The sequence below is a fragment of the Larus michahellis genome, chromosome 2 (assembly GCF_964199755.1).
Source record: "Larus michahellis chromosome 2, bLarMic1.1, whole genome shotgun sequence".
In the NCBI taxonomy this organism is placed as follows: domain Eukaryota; kingdom Metazoa; phylum Chordata; class Aves; order Charadriiformes; family Laridae; genus Larus; species Larus michahellis.
In genome coordinates this window covers 64,250,408-64,273,159 of record NC_133897.1, presented here as the reverse complement: position 1 = coordinate 64,273,159, position 22,752 = coordinate 64,250,408, and positions in this window count along the sequence as shown.

Here is a 22,752-nt window from a genome sequence, read left to right as displayed (position 1 = left end):
GAGGAGAGGAGAGACCGCATCACCGGGAAGGAATCACCTCACATGATGGTAACTGCCATTACAGAAACAACACCACACGGTTATTTATACAAGCATTCCAACACGGGGCTTCCAAACCAGCTATTGGGCAATTTTTCCTCTGCGATGGTCAAGGAAAGACCTGAAATGCCACTCCAGCTCTGGAGCGTAAGCTGCGGGGGGGGGGGAGGAATGAAAGGAAAGGGGAAACCCCATGTTTAAACTAATCTAGCTGGGTCTGAGCGTAACAGAGCGAGGATCAACACAAGCTCTTCATTGGGCAGACGCCCGGAGGCAGCGCCTGCGGCAGAGCAGCAATAATCTCCTACTTCGCTATTACTGGGATTCTCGCTGCTGAACAACGTCCTGGTTGTCCCTTCAGGATTTTGGGACAATCCCTTGGAGGTTTTGGTGCTCTGATACCCAGCCTGGCCAGAGTCTTCTTCCTCCAGCGACTCTAAGTGAGCTAAAACCCACAGTGATACGTCAACCTCTTTTTCAATGACAAAAAAAAATAAATCACTCTCATTACCAGATCAAGTTTCATTCCAGGAAGGCTCTTCAAATAATTTAAATATTTATTTTAATAAAAAGAAATAAATACTTGTCTTTTCACATTATAAAAATCCCTGGAGACAGCAAAAAACAAACCAACCCCAACCACAGGGGGTTCTCTTGCAAATCAAAAGACGGTAAATGCTTTCTGTTGATGGTCATCACAAATCCGGTTGTAGGAATCAAGTAGGTGGTGGATTATTCCAGAAACAGAAGAAAACTCTCTTGGAGGAAACAGTAGTTCAGCACCTTGTTGTTGGGAAGATAAATTCAGCTCACACAACTGTGACCACCACCAGATGAGTCCCATTTGTCCACAAGGTGGCCACGTGCGCTGCAAGGTGTGAGCAGCCCTCTCTGTGATGGCAGTTCTCAGCATTTGTTCTTAACCTTCCCTTGGCCAGGTGACACCAACCTTTCTGGCTTGCACTTAAGGTGTATTAGCTAATTTCAAAGAGAGTTACTGTCTCCAAAATAGGGGCAGGCGGGGGGTGGGGGGAAAGAACAATCTTAACCACTACTTCTTAACCTACAGAGAAAAATTTTTTTCTTAACCTACAGAGAAAAATTTCTAATACCAATAAGGTATTAGTAAAGTAACTAGAAGAAGAGCTGGTCACCCAAAGGTGATCCCAAGGCTACTCCTGTTGTGCATGTCTCACAGCAGCTCTTGATGGAGTATTTCCCACACCATCTTCTTGCGGAAGTAAGGCATGTGGGTCTGAAAAGAAAAGAAAACTCCATTAAATACACCTCATGGCAGAAAGAGACACAAAATACCAATAAACACCCAGTTAATTCTTTACTGTGAAGTTCCTTTTAAGAACTGTCAACACTTGCCCTTCGGGTACAGCCTGGCTTTCACCCACACAGCTCCTAAGAGGGCGGCATGACACCAAAACCAGATCTCCTTGACTACACAACAGCTTACAAGCACTTTCACAGAAGAGCACTGCCTTGGAAAAGAACCAGGGTCTTCATTGGTCAAAAGCTGAGACCCATTTCTCCCAAAGATCCGAAGGCCAGATCCCACAAACCCACTGGCTGCGGTATCTCGCCCAAGAGGAATCTCACTGGGAGCAGATACCTCAGCCGCTGCGTAACTTCCCTGGCTCTTGTCTCTATGCGGAAGAGGCTGGAGCTGTTTAGAACCTTCACTCACCTGTGTAAAGGTCATCGGTTTGTCTCTGCAGATGTAATCTGCGTATTTGCAGGTAAACACGCCGCAGTCGCTTCCATTCGATTGCTGAGGGATTTCCTAACGAATGCAAAGAAGATGGAGAATTTGCCTCTATCTTCAAGGAAAAGCAACTTGGAAGTAGCACCCATTACCAAAAATACCCTAACCAGACACTCCTGAACTTGCACCATCCCCAATAACCGCTCCCCAACACAAGGAACACACCCCAGGAACTGCACATCATCCCTCCCCTGGGCTTCCTACGCTCGGATGTTACAATCCAAATTCCTCGCAGGCTGATAAGGGACAGCAGGCTTCCTCCCTGCAAGGTGTCTTGAGGTTTGTACAGTGTCTTTCTGAAGTGACGTTCCTTAAATCGAGTCTTTAGGTGCTGCTTTTCACTATTAACTTGTTGAGAAACATCAGCTCAACCCCTTGCTTTGTCACGTGCCAGGATTTGGGCTGCAAGCCAGAAGCCTACGTTCTCTGACAACTGCTAAAGAGACTTTAAATTGGACTTGTGAAATGGGGGCAAAGCCAAATTCACCTTAACGTGGCAGAGGAATTAAAAAAAACCCAAGAAAGTATTCAGCCAGCAAGGAGAGGCACTGCTCAAAGATTTCATCCCAGCCTGGTTTCCTGGTCCTCTTGCAGCCCGATGTGGTGCCATAAGAAGGTGCTTATGGCTGTTCTCTAAAGTCCTGGCCTTATGAGAAAGCGTTAAGAGCTCTGTGACAAGGAGTTCTAGTTCACATTTCAAGTGCAAGTAGTGTTCGCTTACATGGGGCTCCATGCTGTGAATAGTCCACTCTGAAGCATTCAGCTTCACGTGTCTTTTTTCGCAGCTTTCTTCTTGCAGGTATTTGCTGTTTAAAACAAAAGAAAAATCACTCTTCATCGCTGTAATTTAGGCCAAGAAAAAAAAGGCTGCTGAAAGATCCCAGGAAGACGAATGGCAGGAGAGTAAAGTGTCAGAGGATCCTCCCAGCAGCTGCTTTAAGGCATTGGGAGGAAAAATCCAAATCTTAAATTTACAAACACTGTGAGAGGCTGTGAGCTTATGACCAGCAATGAGACCAACAATTCCAACAGAGGCTTCCACAACAGCCTAAGTTCAGTGCTTAGTAGAGGTCAAAAAACCCCAAATGACATGTTATCAGAGGAAGAACAGAAAAACCAAGCAAGGAACCCTCATGTCGTCATTCCACCCTGTGCCTGAATCCCACAGACTGCGTGCACCTCCGGACGAATAAATACAAAAGCTTTTGGGCCAGTAGCTCTGTCCGAGGAAGTTTCCAGGCCACCACTTGCTGGAAAAAAGGACCGGATGCAGACCTGTTCTTATACCCTTTCCCAGGCAGCTGCTGTTAACTGGTCAGGAGAGCACCGCACTAAACCAACGCTTGGTTTCTCTCTGTGGGGCCGCTCTCCTTTTTCTTGGGCTACAAAGCTGTTGCATTAAGGGTTGTTACTCCGTCCACATCAGTGGCATAGACTTCTAAGGATGCCTGCTGGCACAACATGAAAACCTGTTCCCGTTCCATTGGAGAGGTGTGCGTGCCAGCCGACACAGCTGGAAAAGCTTGCTACACGGTACCTGTCTTGAGCAAGAATGTCAGAATGACAAAGAACACCCAGTGGCATCTTGAAACACTTCTTCCCTGAAACGCTTCCCTTTCGTCAACAGCCCGGTTTTATCAATCACTAACAAAGTTGGTGCCCACGTGCCACGGGGCTACCATGTCTTTGTCTGGGATATAGGGGGAAGGTGGCAGAAGCCAGGCACCCAAGACACTGGGTGGAGGGGATGATGTGAGACTAGGTAAGGAGTCACTGTCAGACAACTCGCAGCAAGCGAATCCAGGATTTCTGCTTTGTTATCTACAAGAAATGGGAAAACTTGCAGTCGCGTCACAGGGGCAAAATCCAAAAACCTTCTCCTAATTCACAACACAAAAGCAGTGACTGAGCAGTTACTTACAGCAGAGTCTCACAAATCTGGTCCTCTTCTTGTCCCAGGGAGTCAAAGTATTTGACCGTCTTCTTTCTGGTGTCGATGACCTGTTATCAAAAGGTGACTGTTAGACAAAGTGCACCCCTGTGCTGCACAAACCTTAATGACTTTTCTCGCTAGCTTTTTCTCCCCACCCAGTTCTAAAGAACAAGCCCGTCTGACTCACCGCTAGCATCCAGTGCAAGCGCAAGTTAATGGGCACTAAGAGGATGTCCTTCTCGAAGAGATCCACGTGCCTGGTCCATCTTCCTACTGCTTTGTAGCCTCCAGAAGTTAGTTTTTGGTAAAAGAAAGAACTAAAAGCATGGACTGATGGATACCCTGCCTGCTTGCTTCTTTCCATGACAAGACCCATGTAGAAATTAATGACCTGTACCATAAAGAGGAAGCTTGAGATGTAAAACAAGACACTAGCTTACCAAATGAAAAACACAGCAATGTGTCTTTTCTGGCCACCCTTAAGTACGCAGCTGAGAGAACTCCAGCCTCAGCTGTCAGCTTTTGTTGTGAGAATTTCACACTTGGTTACATCTGCAGGTTGACAAAAACACCTGCCACCCACTCCAATAACCTAGACTAACTCCTGGAAGCTGCACAAGACAAGAAGTAAAGGAACTTCCAGAAGCACTGGACCCTTAAGTACCTAAAATAAGAACTGTGCAGAGATTTCTGGGCTCTGCAGTGCAGCTCACCAAATAACTTTGCAAAGACTTCTGTACACGGTGAAGGGGTATTTTGAAATAAACGCTCCATTAGAAGATCCTTGTGCTGCAGCTAGTTTTACCTCATCGTTTAGCCAGCAAAGGTTCCTTAGGGTGCGGATGTCCTCGCGAGTCACCCTTAGTTTGAAGGCACTGCTCATGACCTCATCTGGCTCACTTTTGCCTAATGCGGCAATGACCTCTCTCTCCGTGGCCTGAAAGGAAAAATTAAATGGGGAAGGACTTGTGAAACAGAGCATCCAGCATGCCAACCTGTGGGCAGCTTTCACGGCCTGGAAATGAAGCTCAGATGACAGAGCAACTGGCTTTGCTGGCTTTCGGCTAAGGTAGCAATCGCCCTTTTTTGTTGCTTGGTTGGTTTCAGCATCCTAACTTGGAACTTTAGGGCCCAGGTTTGCTTCGATTTGTTTTCGCCAAGGAAGCTGAGATAAAACACCGAGACTGGCAAACACACAGCAAACGCCTCTCCCGTGTGATGCTGTAGCCCTCGCAATGCTGAGGTTTAAGCCAACCGCAGCAGGCATTCTCCATGCCAAGGCAGCTGAGTCAGGAGCCTGAAAGAATGTGAGGGTGAGGGAACTTCAAGGGACCTGAAGCACCAGCAAAGGGGGAAACTGAGGCAGCTACACTGGAGTCAGACAATCGGGAGTCCAGGTTGTGCATGCGACTGGTTGCAATTTGGACGTTTCCATCTAAGTCTGCTTAAGGAACGCAAATAAACCACTAGGTCTGTTGGTATAAAATACTCTGAACTGCAATAGCATCTTCTTCTCGGTTGAAGGTGGGCTAGCAGGATAAGAAAACCCCTGGTTTTCCTTGTACTGAGCATCACCCCGCAGACTTTGTAAACTCTGGACTTTCTAGCCCTTTCCAAGTCAATCCTCTGTAGGCAAAAAAGGGGGCGCTCAGTTAGACTACACCTCCCAAGAACAAAAGCCGTCAAAATTCAGACAAGCAGGGGAACCTCAACTCCCCCTCCCTGTTGCATAGCGTAACTAAGTTAACTCCTGTGACCAGTGCTACATGCAGCGCAACCATGCCCAGTGCGCATCCACGGCTCGGTGAGATCCTGAGGACGTACGCACGCAAGATGCTCAGGTCCCCCACAAGCAAGGCAACACCATGGATCAGGAAAAGCTTCTCTTTCAAGTTCTATCTTCATGGTAGGACAGGTTGAGAGGCAGATCCCATATAACTGTAGGAATCCGGTTAGCACTGCTCTGGGAGACTGTTGTTAAACCTGGACTCATTTTTGCCCGAGTAACAGAAGCCCCACAAACCCTTAGGTTAGAGCACAACTGAAGGAGCGCGTGGAGCATAAGATGCTTAAATCCTGTAAATCCTTCACACCAGCTTTAGTGCTGACCTTTGCACTGGGAAGTCAGAGCTGCAGACACTCCCTAACGGGTTAAACCCCAGTTCTTCAGATTTCAAAAAGCCTTAAGAACCACCTATAACAAATGGGGTTCCTTGCAGCTGTTTCACAGCCTTCAGTTTTGTCCAACAGCCTGTCAGCTACGGTACCTCTGTGAGCGGAGTAAAGCCGCCTGCTCTTTTTTGCAGCCTTGGGAGTTTCTTTTCTTCCACATCAAGGGCGGGTGACTTTTTGGCCCCAGCAGGTGACAGAGGTACTTGGGATAATACATCTTCTGAGATCTGACCTCCACGCTGTTCCTGTTAGACAAAAGGACGTCAAGCTAGCAATCCAGCACAGATTTTTTTGCCAGGGGATAGTACAGAAGATCTTCGTCAGGTCTAAAACTGGAAGGGCTTTTGTACACACAGCCAACCAGCAAACTCCAAAGGTACTTTTTGTCGAGGACTGCATTCCAACTGCGCACCCATGGAGTGCTGCACTCAAACTAAACGGAGGCAAGAGAGACAGAAAGTTAGTTTGCCTTGGAGTAGCATTAAGAACCCCAGCAAAGCCTCCACGTGTAGGCAGCAAGTTGAGACTGAGATTACTATTTCTGATTTCCATGACTAAAATTTAATTTTGATCTCAATCCTGACCAGGGATGAAAGTCAAAGAGATGTACTTCCTATCTCACAAAACAAGACACCACTAAAGACACCACAGGCCAGCTTTGCAGGTCAACTAAGCCTGTGCGGTAAAAGCTTTGAGGCTGTACCGAGCACATTAAAGGGGAAGAAGAAAAATAGCGGGAAACCCTTTGTGATAGTGCTACTCAACAAATCATGTTCCCGCTTTCCCTGGGGAAAACGACCTGGACAAATACAGATACTGTTGAGTAAGTACTGAAAGTGAGGAGCGCAAAAATTTCTCATCACCAATAGCTAAATTTTCCTAAAACCCAAAATAATGAATAACACAAGCTTACCCCTGCAACAGCTTGTTTCTCTGCTGCGTCCTGTTCCAGAGACTCTTCTGCTGGTGGGGAGCCCCTGCAAGGAGAGGGGGAGAGAGAGAGCAGTGAGCTGTGTACCTGTACTGTCCCACGGAATTCTCAAGAATTCACCTTCGGGATAAGAAATGCTTTTTCAAGGCTCCTGCTGACTGGAGCCGCGGTTGCACACGTGTGACAACATCCTCTCAGCTTCCAGCACGATTCTTTCGGAGCAGCAAGACTGGGATAGAATGAAGAAGCTGGGAGCTTTGTAAATTCCTTCCCATCTACCCGTGCAAGACTCCTTCGGTTTCTCTTGATCAGTTTCATTCTTTGGAAAACAGGGAAGCAACCAGCACTTCCTCTGTCAAGTGCTCTGGGATCTACCGGTGATAAATGCTGCATGCTAGGTGTTCTGCTGCAAGGTATAACATGAACGCCTGCAACTATACCTGCAGCCAAATAGAGTTAGCTTACGGAAACTAAGACCAGCACAGGGAACTACAAATGGGACAGCCACAGGATATTTACTTGCCTTCTGTAGGCTAGTCAAGAGAGTGACTGTCCCCATTTGGAGAGGATTATCAGTAAAACCACGCAGACTCTGAAGAGCAAACAAATGCACAGACGTTAAAGTTACCCATATACACACGTGCCTTCTTCAAAAACGAGAATTTGCCTTGTCACCAAAGACCCCCTTTTCCAGGAGGGAGACCTACAACAGACTCTCACGGTATTCTCCACTTTCAGTCCAGCGTCGTAAGAGTAGTATCACAAGCTTTGTCAAATGACTTCCGTTGGTAGTTAAATCCACAAAAAAAGGCAAGAAAACGTCCCTTTTACTTGAACCCATCCTACTCTCTCAGTTCCTTTCTTTCCTTCTCTCCCCTCGAGCTTAGGTGAACCACTGACAATTTAAGCACAGAAAGAACAGTGCCGCACAGCTAAATAGAGCGCTACTGTTTCAAGTGGGGAGAAGAATAGGGACGGAAAGAGACATGCACACAGAGCCAAAAGAAACAAGAACCATGATTAAAAGAGATGCTACCTGGTCATAAGATCTCCCTGAGACGGCTCTGGGCAGCAAACATCTAGCCATTTGATATCTGCACAGAAAAACAGCAGTATTAAAAAAACAAGTCAACTTTCAATTTTACTTTTCAAGTCAAAAGAAGTACAGAAGCCAGAGTTTTCTAAGGTAGGTGAAACCTAAGAAAAATCAGGCATATTAAATACTTCTGCAACGTGCGATACCTGTCCTTCTCTTTTCTGCTGCAGTCTCGGCAGGATCATCCGCAGGTGTACAAATGCTGAGGAAAGAACACACAGAAGAGTGGTTTGAAACTTCCTTCAGTTTCTACCAGGCTGACTTCCCTCCACAGGACCCAAACTTCCAAAGTTACTTTTCATAGCCCAAAGGTTTCCCCCTCCGAGCGCCCCTGGCATCATCTCAGGCACACACACGCCAACTGCCACCGCTGAGCATCCCCCAGCAACACCCCCCAACCTCTCCCAGGCAACGGACCGCTCACATACAGCTAATTATCCCACTACAGCATACTAGGCCTCTTTTCCTCATTCTGTTAACACTTTCTAACCTTTGACATTTGTTCCCATCACCAAAAACTTGCGGAAGTTAATATGTCATGTTTCCCTCTTTTCCTCATTCTGTTAACACTTTCTAACCTTTGACATTTGTTCCCATCACCAAAAACTTGCGGAAGTTAATATGTCATGTTTCCCTCTTTCCTCAAGGAAAGCAGCGTACCAGCGATTCCTAAGCCATCCGAGTTCATCAGTCACTACGCTGAGTTGCAAAGAAAAGACTAAGTAGGACAGGAAAGAAAAGGTGGGAAAGCAACTCATGCATACACCCACTTCAATAACTCACGGCTAAAGCAGTGCCCGTGAACTAGGTCTTGAAATGATTCTCAGCTGCACCCTTTCTTATTAAGCCTAAGTCCAAATACTAGATCAGTTGATAACAACGATAAAATCCAGTAAAACTTTTTACTTTGGGAATGGAGCACAAAGGTTGTTCCCAGTTGGTTTTTTCCTCTGTTTGTCTCCCAAAATGCCATGACAGACGGCAAGGATTCTTGCAAGAATTCTTTGGTATTTCTTACACAAAATAATTTCTTTCAAACCGTTATGCTCCCGAACCCTGCGAGCCCACGCCAAGCCCTGCCACCCCGCAGGGGGGGCTCTGGGTGGGCAGAGAGGCCGAGCCCAGCCCAGGAGCGTGGCGGGAACCCCAGGGCGAGACACCCCACTGCGCCCCAGCCCACAGAGCGGCTAACGGCTCAAGCCCCTCAGGCCGAGGCGGTGGGGCCGACGCTCCCGCTCCGCACAAGCAGGCCCCGGGGGAGTTCCGCAGCCCCCTGAGCCGGGGCAGGCCATGGGTGACGGGCTTGGGCGATGGGGAGATGGGAGGGGGCGAGGCCCTCGGGCAGCCCGGAGGCGGCGGGGCTGCTCGCTGATCTGGGTGGCGGCCTCTTGGGCGGCGGCGAGACCCTCGGGCGGCACGGGGCGGCAGCGGCGAGGAGGGTGCCGAGGGCCCCCAGCAGCCATGGGGACAGAGGCCTCGCGCCGGCACGCGGTGGAAGGGTGCCCGGCCCGCGCACCCAGCACCGCCTCCCTATTGGCTGCCGGGGAGCGCCCCCCGCCCCTCGCAGATGGAGGGGAGGGACGGGGAGGCGGCGGGGCGCACGCATGCGCCATCTTGGCGCTGCCTGAGGGAGGCGGTAGCAGCCGCCCAGCCCTCCGCCGCCTCCTCCCGGCTTGGGCCGGGCCTGTGCCGGCTCACCCCCCTCCAGGCGAGGAACTTTCCCTCCCAGAAAGCCCGGAGCCGAGGCCTGGAGGGACGTGGAGGGGGACGGGCCCGTCTCCCTTTAGGGAGAGGCCCAACAGAGGCCAGAGGGACCTCTCGGGGGACCCACAGAGGCCCAGGGGCCTCCATGGAGGACCCAGAGGCTGGAGAAGCCCTTCCGCCTCCCGCAGGACGGAGACGGGCATCACCGCCCGCACACGCGGGCTCTTGCGCGCCCCCTGCTGCCTCCTCTGCTCTCAGGCGGTGAGGGAATGGCATTGCCGGGCTTACCCAGCGCTATCGAGGTAGCGCAGCCACCGCTTTTTGCCCACACGCTGGGGAGCCGCGGTGCCTGCGCCCGGCTCCACCATGGCAGCGGTGCAACTAGGGACGCGGACGCTGCATTCGACCATGGTGACGAACCGTGATGTAGCGGCGGCCAAGGGCCCGCTGCAGGGAGCCCGGCTAAAGCGGCTGCTCTGGGGCTGGCAAGCAGGCTGGCGAGTGCTGGGGCTGGCTCCTGGTGGCCTTGGCTGGCTCTCGGGGGCAATCCCTTGCCCTGCCCCGCTGTTAAAGGTTTTTTTTTTTTAATACAGTGCTTCCTAATGGTTTATCAGCTGTTGCCTCTGGGGTGGAAATGTGCACGTGTTGCTGCAGCCACGTCCCGGAGAGACTTTTCTCTCCTGGAGAGGCACATGAGGCGTGAAAACGAAGTTTTAAGTCTAAGAGGAGCAAAGGGGGCAGAGGAAAGTGCTCAGGGCAGGAATGGCCGTTTGGAGCAGCCCTTGTCACAGGAGGTCCCACTAGCTTTTTATGCCTGCAGGGAGTCTTAAGGGATGGTGGGGTCTGGTTTAATGAAAACGACCTTCCTCGTTCCTTTAGGAACTGAATTGCCACTTCACTTATGCTCCAGGGCTCTGGCCAAGGAAGATGCCTGAGCGCTGGATGCAGAAGTGGATGTGGCAGAGGGCTTGCAGGCAGGCTGCAGGCAGGGTGGGTGGTGGAAGCAGCCCGGCAGAGGGCAGGGCAGCCCCATGCAGGGCCTGCAACTTGGAGACGAGTTGCCTTCTCCCTCCCTCTCCTCTGCCCATCCCGTGTGTCTTATGTGAATCCTGCCGCCGAGAGCTGGAGGGGGCGCAGGGCGTTTGTTTGAGTTCCTGGGTAAGGAAAAATGCGAGGGTTTTCTCGGTTTAGCTCTGTGAAGCCAAAACTCATCTGCAACACTCCTGTTTCTGGCCACAGCAGAGAGAAAGCCGGAGCGCTGAACCCACCGGACAATATTCTAGAAAAGGGGGAAGGGTGGTCTTTTGGGGAAGGGGTCTTCCCTGCCCCCAAGGCCAATGTGGCACACATGAGACTCATACAGCTGCCCTGTGGCACAGGGTGATGCTGAGGCTTCTCTCCTGCCTTGGGACCCCCTACCCTGGGCACAGGTGTGGAGCCAGCCCTGGGGCTGCAGGATTCCTCTGCCAGGCATGTCCCCCCAGCCGCAGTTTCTCCCACCCTGCAGCAGAGCCCACGACAGGACAATTCTCAGAAAAAGCAGAGAAATCTTCTCTGGGAATTGTGTTATTCTAAAGCAGCTCCTCTGTGCTTCCTGGTAACACCACTTCCTTGTCCTCAGCAGGAAAGGGATTTTAATGCTGTTAAATGATTTTAAAACACCTGTGTGAATGGCTTTGTGTGTGCCGGAAAAGTACCGGACAGTGATGGCAGGGTCAGCGTGGCTGCGGTGCCTGTCCAAAGATTTTGTCCCAATCGGATTCCTTTGTGCGTGGTGTTTGGTGTGGAGACTGTTGTGATCTCTAAACATCAATAACCAAACACATGAAGAAGTTAGAGATTCATTAAATTAATGCCACCAGACTGAGAGTCTTTCTTTTTGGAGTGGAGTCTCTTGTTGCACCTTACATTAAATGCTTTTTTGTTTTTCCCTCTCTGTCTCCTGTATATGGCAAAAAATTCCCATTTTTCTAAAGGCAAATAAACAACAGCTGAATGTGCGAGAGGCTGTACTTGGGAGCTGGCGCGGCACCAGGTGGTACTGGGTGGTTTTTAGGCTGAAGGCGCCAGGAAAGCCCACAGCCCCAAGGTCTGTGGGGCCATGCAAGTGGTTCCCAGAGAGCTTCAGAACAAAGCACATGTTTCCCCCTGGGTCTTTGGTTGTGGGAACAATATCCAGACATATGGAAATTTTGGAGGCTGCAGTGGCGCCAGGTGGTACTGGGTGGTTCTGAAGCTGAAGGAACCAGGAAAGCCTGGAGACCCAAGCTCCGTAGGGTCATGCAAGCGGTTCCCAAAGAGCTTTAGAAGACGCCACATTTTTTCCTCCTGGCTCTTTGGGTGTGGGAGCAATCTCCAGACATATGGAAATTTTGGAGGCTGGCGCGGCACCAATTGGGAAAGGATTCTTTTGAGGCTGAAGGCAGCAGGAAAGCCTGGAGCTACAATGTCTGAGGAGTCATGCAAGCGGTTCCCAAAGAGCTTTAGAAGAAGCCACAGCTTTCCCTGCTGGATCTTAGGGCGTGGGAGCAATGTCCAGACATATGGAGATTTTGGAGGCTGGCGCAGCGCCAAGTGGGAAAGGGTGGTTTTGAGGCTGAAGGCAGCAGGAAAGCCTGCAGCCCCCAGGTCTGTGGGGCCATGCAAGCGGTTCCGAAAGATCTTTAGAACAACACACAGTTTTTCCTGCTGGCTCTTCTGGCGTGGGACCAATGCCCAGACATATGGAAAATTTAGAGGCTGGTGCGGCGCCAAGTGAGAAAGGGTGTTTTTGAGGCTGAAGGCAAGAGGGAAGCCTGCAGCCCCCATGTCTGTGGGGCCATGCAAGCGGTTCCCAAAGACCTTTAGAAGAAGACACAGTTTTCCCTGCTGGCCCTTTGGGCGTGGTAGCAATCACCAGACATATGGAAATTATGGAGGCTGGTGCGGCGCCAAGTGGGAAAGGGTGGTTTTGAGGCTGAAAGCGCCAGGAAAGCCCGCAACCCAAATGTATTTGTGGCCATGTAGGCCGTTCCCAAAGAGCTTTAGAAGAAGCCACAGTTTTCCCTGCTGACCCTTTAGGCATGGGAGCAGTGTCTAGACATATGGGAATTTTGGACGCTGACGCAGCGCCAAGTGGGAAAGGGTGGTTTTTGAGGTTGAAGGCAGGAGGAAAACCTGGAGCTCAAAGGTCTGTGGGGCCACGCAAGCGGTTGCTAAAGAGGTTTAGAAGTAGCCCCAGTTTTCCCTGCTGGCTCTTTGGGCGTGGGAGGAATCTCCAGACATATGGGAATTTTGGAGGCTGATGCGGCGCCAAGTGGGAAAGGGTGGTTTAGAGCCTGAAGGCAAGAGGGAAGCCTGCAGCCCCGTAGTCTGTGGGGCCATGCAAGCGGTTCCCAAAGACCTTTAGAAGAAGACACAGTTTTCCCTGCTGGCCCCTTGGGCGTGCAAGGAATCTCCAGACATATGGAAATTGTGGACGCTGATGCGGCGCCAAGTGGGAAAGGGTGGTTTTGAGGCTGAAGGCAGGAAGAAAGCCTGGAGTCACAAGGTCGGTGGGGACAGCCAAGCGGTTCCCAAATGTTTTTAGAACAAGGCATAGTTTTCCCTGCTGGCTCTTTCGGCATGGGAGCAATTTCCAGACATATGGAGATTTTGGAGGCTGGCACGGCACCAAGTGGGAAAGTGTTTTTTTGAGGCTGAAGGCAACAAGAAAGCCTGCAGCCCCAAGATCTGTGGGTCCATGCAAGTGGATCCCAAAGAGCTTTAGAACAACACACATTTTTCCCTGCTGGCTCTTTGGGTGTGGAGCAATCTCCAGACATATGGAAATTTTTGTGCCTGGTGCAGCGCCAAGTGGGAAAGGGTGATTTTGAGGCTGAAGGCACCAGGAACCCCGCAGCCCAAACGTCTGTGGGCCATGCAAGTGGTTCCTAAGAGATTAATAACACACAGTTTCACCTCCTTGCTCATTGGGCGTGGGAGCAATGTCAAGACATATGGAAATTATGGAAGCTTGCGCAGCGCCAAGTGGGAAAGGGTGGTTTTGAGGCTGAAGGCAGCAGGAAAGCCTGCAGCACAAAGCTTTGTGGGGCCATGCAAGCGGTTCGCAAAGGGTTTTAAAACAACACACAGTTTCGCGTTCTTGCTCATTGGGCATGGGAGCAGTGTCCAGAAATATGGAAATTTTGGAGACTGGCGAGGCGCAAAGTGGGAAAGGGTGATTTTGAGGTTGAAGGCACCAGGAACCCAGCAGCCCAAACGTCTGTGGGCCATGCAAGCGGTTCCTAAGAGATTAAGAATAACACACAGTTTCACCTCCTTGCTCATTGGGCGTGGGAACAATGTCAAGACATATGGAAATTATGGAGGCTTGCGCAGCGCCAAGTGGGAAAGGGTGGTTTTGAGGATGAAGGCAGGAGGAAAGCCCGCAGCCCCATAGTCTGTGGGGCCATGCAAGCGGTTCCCAAAGAGATTAAGAACAACACACAGTTTCACTTCTTTCTTCATTGGGAGTGAGAGAAATGTCCAGACATATGGAAATTTTGTTGGCTTGCGTGGCGCCAAGTAGGAAAGGGTTGATTTGAGGCTGAACGCACCAGGAAAGCCCGCAGCACAAGTGTATTTCTGGCCATGCAGGCGTTTCCCAAAGAGCTTTAGAAGAAGCCACAATTTTCCCTGCTGGATCTTTGGGCTTGGGAGCAACCTCCAGACATATGGAAATTTTGAGCTCTGGCGCGGTGCCAAGTGGGAAAGGGTGGTTTTGATGCTGAAGACAGCAGGAAAGCCCGCAGCCCCTATGTCTGTGGGGCCATTAAAGCGGTTCCCAAAGAGCTTTAGAAAAAGCCACAGTTCTCCCTGCTGGCTCTTTGGGCATGGGAGCGATGTCCAGACATATGGGAATTTTGGAGGCTGGCGTGGCGCCAAGTGGAAAAGGGTAGTTTAAAGGCTAAAGGCAACAAGAAAGCCCGCAGCGCAAATGTCTGTGGGGCTATTCAAGCAGTTCCTAAAGAGGTTTAGAAGTAGCCCCAGTTTTCCCTGCTGGCTCTTTGGGCGTAGGAGCAATCTATAGACATATGGAAATTTTGGAGGCTGGCGCAGCGCCAAGTGGGAAAGGCTGAAGGCAGCAGGAAAGCCTGGAGCTCCAAGGTCTGTGGGGCCATGCAAGCGGTTCCCAAAATGCCTTTAGAACAATACATAGTTTCACCTTCTTGCTGATTGGGCGTTGGAGCAATCTCCAGACATATGGAAGTTTTGGAGGCTGGCATGGTGCTAAGTGGTAAAGGGTGGTTTCAGGGTGAAGGCAACAAGAAATTCGGCAGCCCCAAGATCTGTGGGGCCATGCAAGCGGTTCCCAAAGACCTTTAGAAGAAGCCACAGTTGTCCCTCCTGGCTCTTTGTGCGTGGGAGCCATCTCCAGACATATGGAAATATTGGAGGCTGGCGCGGCGCCAAGTGGTAACATGGTTTTTTGAGGCTGAAGGCAGCAGGAAAGCCTGGAACCACAAGGTCTGTGGGGCCATGCAAGCGTTTCCCAAAGAGCTTTAGAAGAAGCCACATTTTTCCCTCCTCGGTGTTTGGGCCTGGGAGCAATCACAGACATATGGCAATTTTGGAGGCTAGCACGGTGCCAAGTGGGAAAGGGTGGTTTTGAAGCTGAAGGCAGCAAGAAAGCCTGGAACCACAAGGTCTGTGGGGCCATGCAAACCGTTCCCAAAGAGCTTTAGAACTGGGCATAGTTTTCCCTGCTGGCTCTTTGGGCGTGGGAGCAATCTCCAGACATGTGGGAATTTTAGAGCCTGGCGCAGCGCCAAGTGTGAAAGGGGGGTTTTGATGCGGAAGGCAGCAGGAAAGCCTGGAGCTCCAAGCTCTGCTGGGTCCATGCAAGCGGTTACAAAACAGCTTTAGAACAACACATAGTTTCACTTCCTTGCTCATTGGGCATGGGAGCAATGTCCAGACTTATGGAAATTTTGGAGGCTGGCGCGTCGCTAAGTGGGAAAGGGTTATGTTGAGGCTGAGGGCAACAAGAAATCCCAAAGCCCCGAGTTGTGTGGAGCCATACAGGCAGTTCCCAGAGAGCTTCAGAAGAATCCACAGTTTTCCCTGCTGTCTCTTTGGGCGTGGGAGCAATCTCCAGACATAAGGGAATTTTGGAGCCTGGTGCAGCGCCAAGTGGGAAAGGGTGGTTTTGAGGCTGAAGGCAGGAGGAAAGCCTGGAGTCCCCAGGTGTGTGGGGTCATGCAAGCGGTTCTCAGAGAGCTTTAGAAGTAGCCCCAGTTCTCCCTGCTGGCTCTTTGGGCGTGGGAGCAATCTCCAGACATAAGGGAATTTTGGAGCCTGGTGCAGCGCCAAGTGGGAAAGGGTGGTTTTGAGGCTGAAGGCAGGAGGAAAGCCTGCAGCCCCCAGGGGTGTGGGGTCATGCAAGCGGTTCTCAGAGAGCTTTAGAAGTAGCCCCAGTTCTCCCTGCTGGCTCTTTGGGCGTGGGACCAATCTCCAGACATAAGGGAATCTTGGAGCGTTGTGCGGCGCCAAGTGGGAAAGGGTGGTTTTGAGGCTGAAGGCAACAGGAGAGCCCGCAGTACCAAGGTGTGTGGGGCCAAGCAAGTGGTTCCCAAAGAGCTTTAGAAGAAGCCAAAGTTTTCCTGCCTTGCTCTGTGGGCGTGGGAGCAGTCCCCAGACATCTGAAAATTTTGGAGGCTGGCACAGCGCCAAGTGGGAAAGGGTGCTTTCAGGGTGAAGGCAACAATACAGACCTCAGCCCCAAGGTCTGTGGGGCCATGCAGGCGGTTCCCAAAGAATTTTAAAAGAGGACAAAATTTTCCCTGCTGGCTCTTTGGGCGTGGGACCAATCTCCAGAGATATGGCCGTTTTTGTTCCTGGCGCAGCGCCAAGTGGGAAAGGGTGGTTTTGAGGCTGAAGGCAGCAGGAAAGCCTGCAGCCCCCAGGGGTGTGGGGCTACGCAAGCGGTTCCCAAAGAGCTTTAGAACAAGGCATAGTTTTCCCTGCTGGCTCTTTGGGCGTGGGACCAATCTCCAGACTTATGGCCATTTTTGTGCCTGGCGCGGCGCCAAGTTGGAAAGGCTGGTTTGTTGGAGTGGCAGACGGACCCAGAGTAACGATGGAATCTCAATATGCGTATGAACGTTCTCTCCCTTTATTCAAGTTCTCACAAAATATATATAGACAGGCAATAAGAGCACGCACTAGCGGCAGCTATATGATTGGCTTACAGTCTCTGTTCACACGCTGTCCATACAGTTCATTCACAGATCAAGCTGGTTACAGGAATTCACATAGTAAATTGCTTAGTCATTAACACAACATATTTTCTACCTTCTCAGTTCCTGTTTTTCCCATGTACTAATTCCATCTTCTACCACTTGTTTTGATCTTAATCTAATCTCTCCTAGTAGGGAGGCTGGCTCACGTGACCATTTTCTCTCAGACACATTCCTACAATACCCCCTTTTTCTTCTTGAGCCAGCCAGACCTTATGCATGGCATTTTTAATCATGTCAGTCACTTTGCGGAGAACACATGAGGCTACCATAATCAATAATAATATAACCAACAGTAGCATGAGCCCTTGCTTTATTAAGTCTGGTAACCATCCCGTTATACCCCATGAGTTTGACCAATCATCAAAACCATTTTTTGACCGCTTTTAATTTGGACATGTTATCCTTCTTGTGACGCTCTTAGTAGGTTACCTACTAAACACAATTAAAAACAGAATCAAAAAGAACCCTGCTAAGGCAATAAATACCCAGATCCCTAATTTTAGCCCAGAAGGCCAATTTCTTTGGATTTACCCACGAGAAATCCTTTTGTAATATTTCAAATACATTGCGGTTGCTGACAGCACAAGCAACCCTGGAAAAACAATCGTGGTAACATGTCTATCATCATAGTTACTGGTTTCGTAAAGGTATGTGGCAAAAATACCCACTCTAACGCAGTCAGGCTCTTTGCGAGTGCATCATCCCACTGTCCTATCAGGGCATAAAGTTGAAATTCTTGTAGGAAGGTGTTCAATGCGTCTTGCAGCAGTAGTCGACTATATCTTATCTTTCAACATGCTGTAATGCCTTCTGAGCTGTTGGGGTTAATGAACATAAAACATGGGGTGGTGGGGGCAGACACAGTGCTTCAGGGCATCCCCAGTACCTTCAAAGTGTGCTCATGTCTCTCTCCCCCTCTCTGACCCGAGACAGCCTCCTTATATCCTGCACTGGATCGAGTAGAAAAGTACAGGCCAGAGTCGCTGCACACGTGGCCAGTGTATGCAGCGAGTCTCACCAAACTCATGATCCAGCTTTGCTAACAGCAGCTGTCTGATACGTGACTCCATTGTTGTAATCCCTTCTTGTTATCTTCTTCTGTGAAGGTCAGGTTCTCATGGATACACACATGGGTTTTTAGAGCAACATAGTCTACAACTTGTACAAGGGTACGATGCAAAGCAGCATTTACAACTGATTGTAAATTAGACAATTATTAGACACGTCAAACAGCATACTAAACATAACAGACAAATTCCTTCCACACAGGCGATGAGTATAATTTGCTTCAACCAACCCCACCCCCATGTCCATCCAGCAAAAAGATTTTCAAAAGTGGTCTCCACAAGTTGCTTGTTCGGTCGGAGCAGTTCCTGCAACTGGGCATGGATGGATTTGGAGTGGTCACTTAGATTCATACTATACAGTCCTTTAAAATCTTGACAACCATGCCTGTGAGCTGAAAGCAAAAAATCAGTAGCAGTTCTGTTTTGCAACATTGCATATTGAATACTATCTACATCTAGCAATAACTCAGAAATAGCAGTACTAGTAGCATTGTTAAACTTATCCTTGGCAGCAAGAGAGTCCTTGTTATCACGAATCCTTGGCAGCAAAAGAGTCCTTGTTAGCTAGAGCGCATGCAGACTCCCTGTTCTTGCTGGTACTGTGCTTTGATCTTCTTCCACAACAGGCCAAGATTCTCAAGCAGCTAGATAAGGTGTCTGTGAGTCCATTACAGGCTTATGTCATCCAAATGTTTTTCTTGCCAGCACCCGAGACTAAATAACAATTGGTGTGATATATGTGTTTTCCAGCACCCAGGTGTGAGTCCCTTGAGTGTATTTACAGCCCTCCTCGGTGATCTTCTGTTGCTTTCCCATATTCCACCCCCTTGCTCAAGAGACCGCTTCTGCTGGGTTCATTTTAGTCTCGCAGGGTATAACAGAGAGCAATCTACTAAGGCATGCAATAACATATACACATATAGGAAAAAACCAAAAACATATCTCTATGGTACTGCTTTGAATCAGGTGTCCTATTTCTCTTTTTCTGATGCTTTCTCGTAATGCTTATGGCATACTTTTGTGCGAACGTGGCACATTTCCCATCTAATTGTTCCTGTTTGGTTTCTTTTTTTTCTTTTTTTCATTTTTCTTTTTTCTATCACTTATGACTGACATAAAAGTCTGCCTTTACAACAAGAGCTCAGTTTCTCATTTTTCCTTAAGTTTCTCATTTTCCTACAGAGCATCCTATAGATTTTGGCTCAACTCCTTTTCCCAATCAACCATGACCTTATAGACAAACAACAAACAACCAGCGATACGCCCTGCAAGGGTGAGCCGTTCCCGAGAGTGTAAACGTGTAGGCTGGTGAAAACTCCCCCAATATTTCAGGACTTCCATCGGTTCTACAGCCCATCCTGGTGTATCTACCTGGGGCGCGCTCGCCTTACGCGCTCGCCTTACGTCTAAACATTGTGTATATACAGACTTCTTCACTTGACGGAGTGTCAGCCCTAGTTGCATATGAGAACAGCACCACACCGGGCAGAACACCTGCTCAAGTGGAGTCACCTAACGACACTGCACACAACAAAAGCAAACAGTAGCACACACGCTGATCAGCAGGTATAAGCTGGCGCCCACACACACTTACACAGCAGACTATAAAACCAGCACTTCTATCTCAGGGAGACGACTGGGGAGGGGAGGGGGCGAGGCGGGCAATGGCAGGAGCCAACAGCTCCGGCTCTGTCCTTCTCTGCTGACATTCTGCCTCCTCCCTCGGCCTCAGGTGGAGCAGTGGGGATCAGCAGGGGATCGTCCCAGACCATCGGACCTGGCCTGTTCGATCCCCCTCCCGTGGGTTGTAATGCTGCAAAAGCCCCGGCCGCCGTGGCTCGCTCCGCCTTCATATCTTGTAAGGTCGATAACACCAACCGCTATGTCGTCGCTAACGGTGATGCCTCTTTGTCTCCTTTACTTATCACTTCCCACAGTTTTTTCCCAACAGCCTCCCATATTTCTGGTTTAAAAGCTGTCTGGGGCTCTGGTGCGAATCTGTTCTCTCTGCACCATATTAACAACCTTCGGAGCATACGCTCATCGTATGTCACCCCTCTCTTAGAGAGGATATGCAGGAGAAGTCTTAATATAGCCCCTTCTTCTTTTGTTACTTGTTGCCCCATCTCCTGCCCCGGCTGCTCACCTCTCTCTGGGTGTCCGTGGCCACGTCGTCTGTTTCCTCTATTCCGGATTGCTGCCCAGTCCGCCCGGTCTCAGTCCAGCTGAGCCGTCCTCCAGCCGGTGGGTCTCCTTCTGGGTCTTCCGCCCCCCGCATTCCGTTGCTCAAGCCAAGCGCCAATCGGTATCACGTCAGGGTCACCATCTGAGGAGAAATAAGTGGACTCCAGATGATCCAATGTGAATCAACAGAAGGCGTTTATTAAGCATAGATCACCATCTTTTATACCCTGTGTTGTAGCTGTACACGCGACTCGCTTATTTCTGATTAGCTAGTTACACTGTCCATGTGCTCTGCATGCAGTTCGTTCACGCATCAGATTGGTTAGTAGAATTCGCATAGTAAATTGCTTAGTCCTTAGCACAACATGTTTTCTACCTTCTCTGTTCCCATTTTTCCCATGTACTAATTCCATCTTCTACCACCTGTTTTGCTCTTAATCTAATCTCTCACAGTAGGGAGGCTGGCTCACATGACCATTTTCTCACAGACACATTCCTACACTTGCCCAGCAGGCGGTTGCCAGAGCAGTGGTGGTCCCTGAGCTCTAGGAGATGTCTGGAATGGATGTCTGAAAGCCTGGTGCCTTGAGTGGGCTTTCTTGACTTGAAAGGCAGTTGGTACCTGAACGTCTGTGCAAACCTTTGGAGGTTGGCAGGGAAGTGTTGCAAAAGCATTTGAGAGCCGCCGTGGTCCATGGAAGCGTGATCCATGGAAGCATTTCCTAGAGAAGTCTTTAGAGCATCTCCAGTCTCTGGGGCCTTTGTCTGTGATGCGCTTGATTTGTGCAGGTGATTTTCCCAGTTGCTGCTGGGGCAAGGAGTTGGGTGGAAAGTGCAGTGAAAAGCTTTCAGTCTCGCTGAGAGAAATGGAAATAACTGATGTGCTTTCTTCCACTGCAGGGCAGGAAGAGAGGGCCCAGGGCCAGGAAGGGGATGTTGCCTATTTGTTGGTTCTAGGTGGCTGCTGTTTCAGCACTTGCTGTAGCGTGTCTGTTGGAGGATGGCAGATTGGATGGATCCTTGGTTTCATTCCTCTCAGAGTAACTCTTTTCAACTCCCCCTGTGCTTTTCGTTTCAAAGGATTGCCAGGTGGGACATGCATGGATTGTTCTCCATGGCAGTGAAGTGCAGCCCCCAGAACTGCCTCCCAACCTCCGTTGGTCCTGCCTGGCAGTGGAAGCCCATCAAACGGCGTGCAGCTAAGAGTGATGTGGAGCGCCCTGCTTCCAGCGGGGAGAGCAAGGCTGCTGCTGAAGGGCCAAGCTGTCAGGCTGATGGCAGAGCCAAGGAGCAGAAAGGAAGGATTCCCAAAATGCCAGAGTGCCCCCTTCAGCGTGGATGGCTAGAGCTTTGCAATGGGTGAGCCTGATTTCCTTCCTCTTCTTCCCTTCCTTCTCTCCCTCCTCCTTCCTTCTTTCCTCTCTTTCCTTTCCTCCTCTTGGCAGGAAGGAGAGGAAACAGACAGCTGTTGACAGCTGCCTTCTCTCAAGAGATGCCTTTCAACTGTGGAGATGCCCTGCAGCTCTTGTTGGGGTTTGTGTTGCATTCTGCCTCCTGTATTTTCTTCCGCCCCAGAAACTTGCCTTTGCTAGGCAGCCACTCTCAATCCTTTTGCTGGGTTTCGGTACGAGTTGCCTGCGCACTTTGGTTTTGGAGCCTTCCGTCAGGCAATCGTGGGCATGAGGATGTCAGGTTTCCAAGTTGCCAGCTGCGCTTGCTTGTGACGAGCCCAGAACATAACCCCTGGGAGCCTTGGCTTTGTTTCCAAGCTTTCTTGTTGCCTTAGCACTTGTTTTGCACTTTCCTGTCAGCTTTTGCCATTTCTGCATTTGCATGAAAGCGTCTGTAAGGGTTCTTGTTGCCTCTCCAAGAGAAAAAGTCAAATTGGCGGGGCAGGGAAGGATGTGAGGAGGGACGAGGAGTTTTGGGACTGGTTGTTGTAGCTGTTTGAAGAGTGCAGTTTGTTGTTTGTGTGCAGTGTCTTAGGGCAAAGTGAGGCTTGCCAAAGGGGCAGGTGTCTGTGTGTTGTTCCAAGAGCCTTGCTGTGCCCAAGTGAAACTGGGAGGATTCCCTGCGCAGGCTGCTCTGCCCCAACTGCCTGTCTCCCTGGGCTCCATTCCGTCCACCCTTCTAGATGTTAGAAAGCAAGCCAGCTTCCATCCCATTTTACTTTTTCCTTGAAATCCAAGAGAAAAAAGATGGCTAATGTCTGTGTAACCATGTGTTACAGATATGTATGTGTAACAATCCATGGATACAAATTGCCCTTGAGTACCTTTCAGGTGAGAGCGATTCTACTTCCTTGCCCTTGTGAAATGAGGACAGTTTTTTCTGCTTTGTCCGAGTGTCCTTGGGTCACAGTTTCACCAACTAAGGATGGCGACAAGCTTGTGATTGGTGTGGGAGGAAGTTCTTGTTTCTTGATTGGCCTGCTCTGTGGAAAACTTGTTTTGCAGTCCTTCACATGGTGGAAACATTAAACTTGCTGGAAAAACCTGGGAGGTGGACATGTATGTTTGGTTGAAATCTCTTCCTGGAGGCACGTGTTCATGTGCATGTAGCGTTTTTAAGGTGAAAGTGCCAGGGAAAT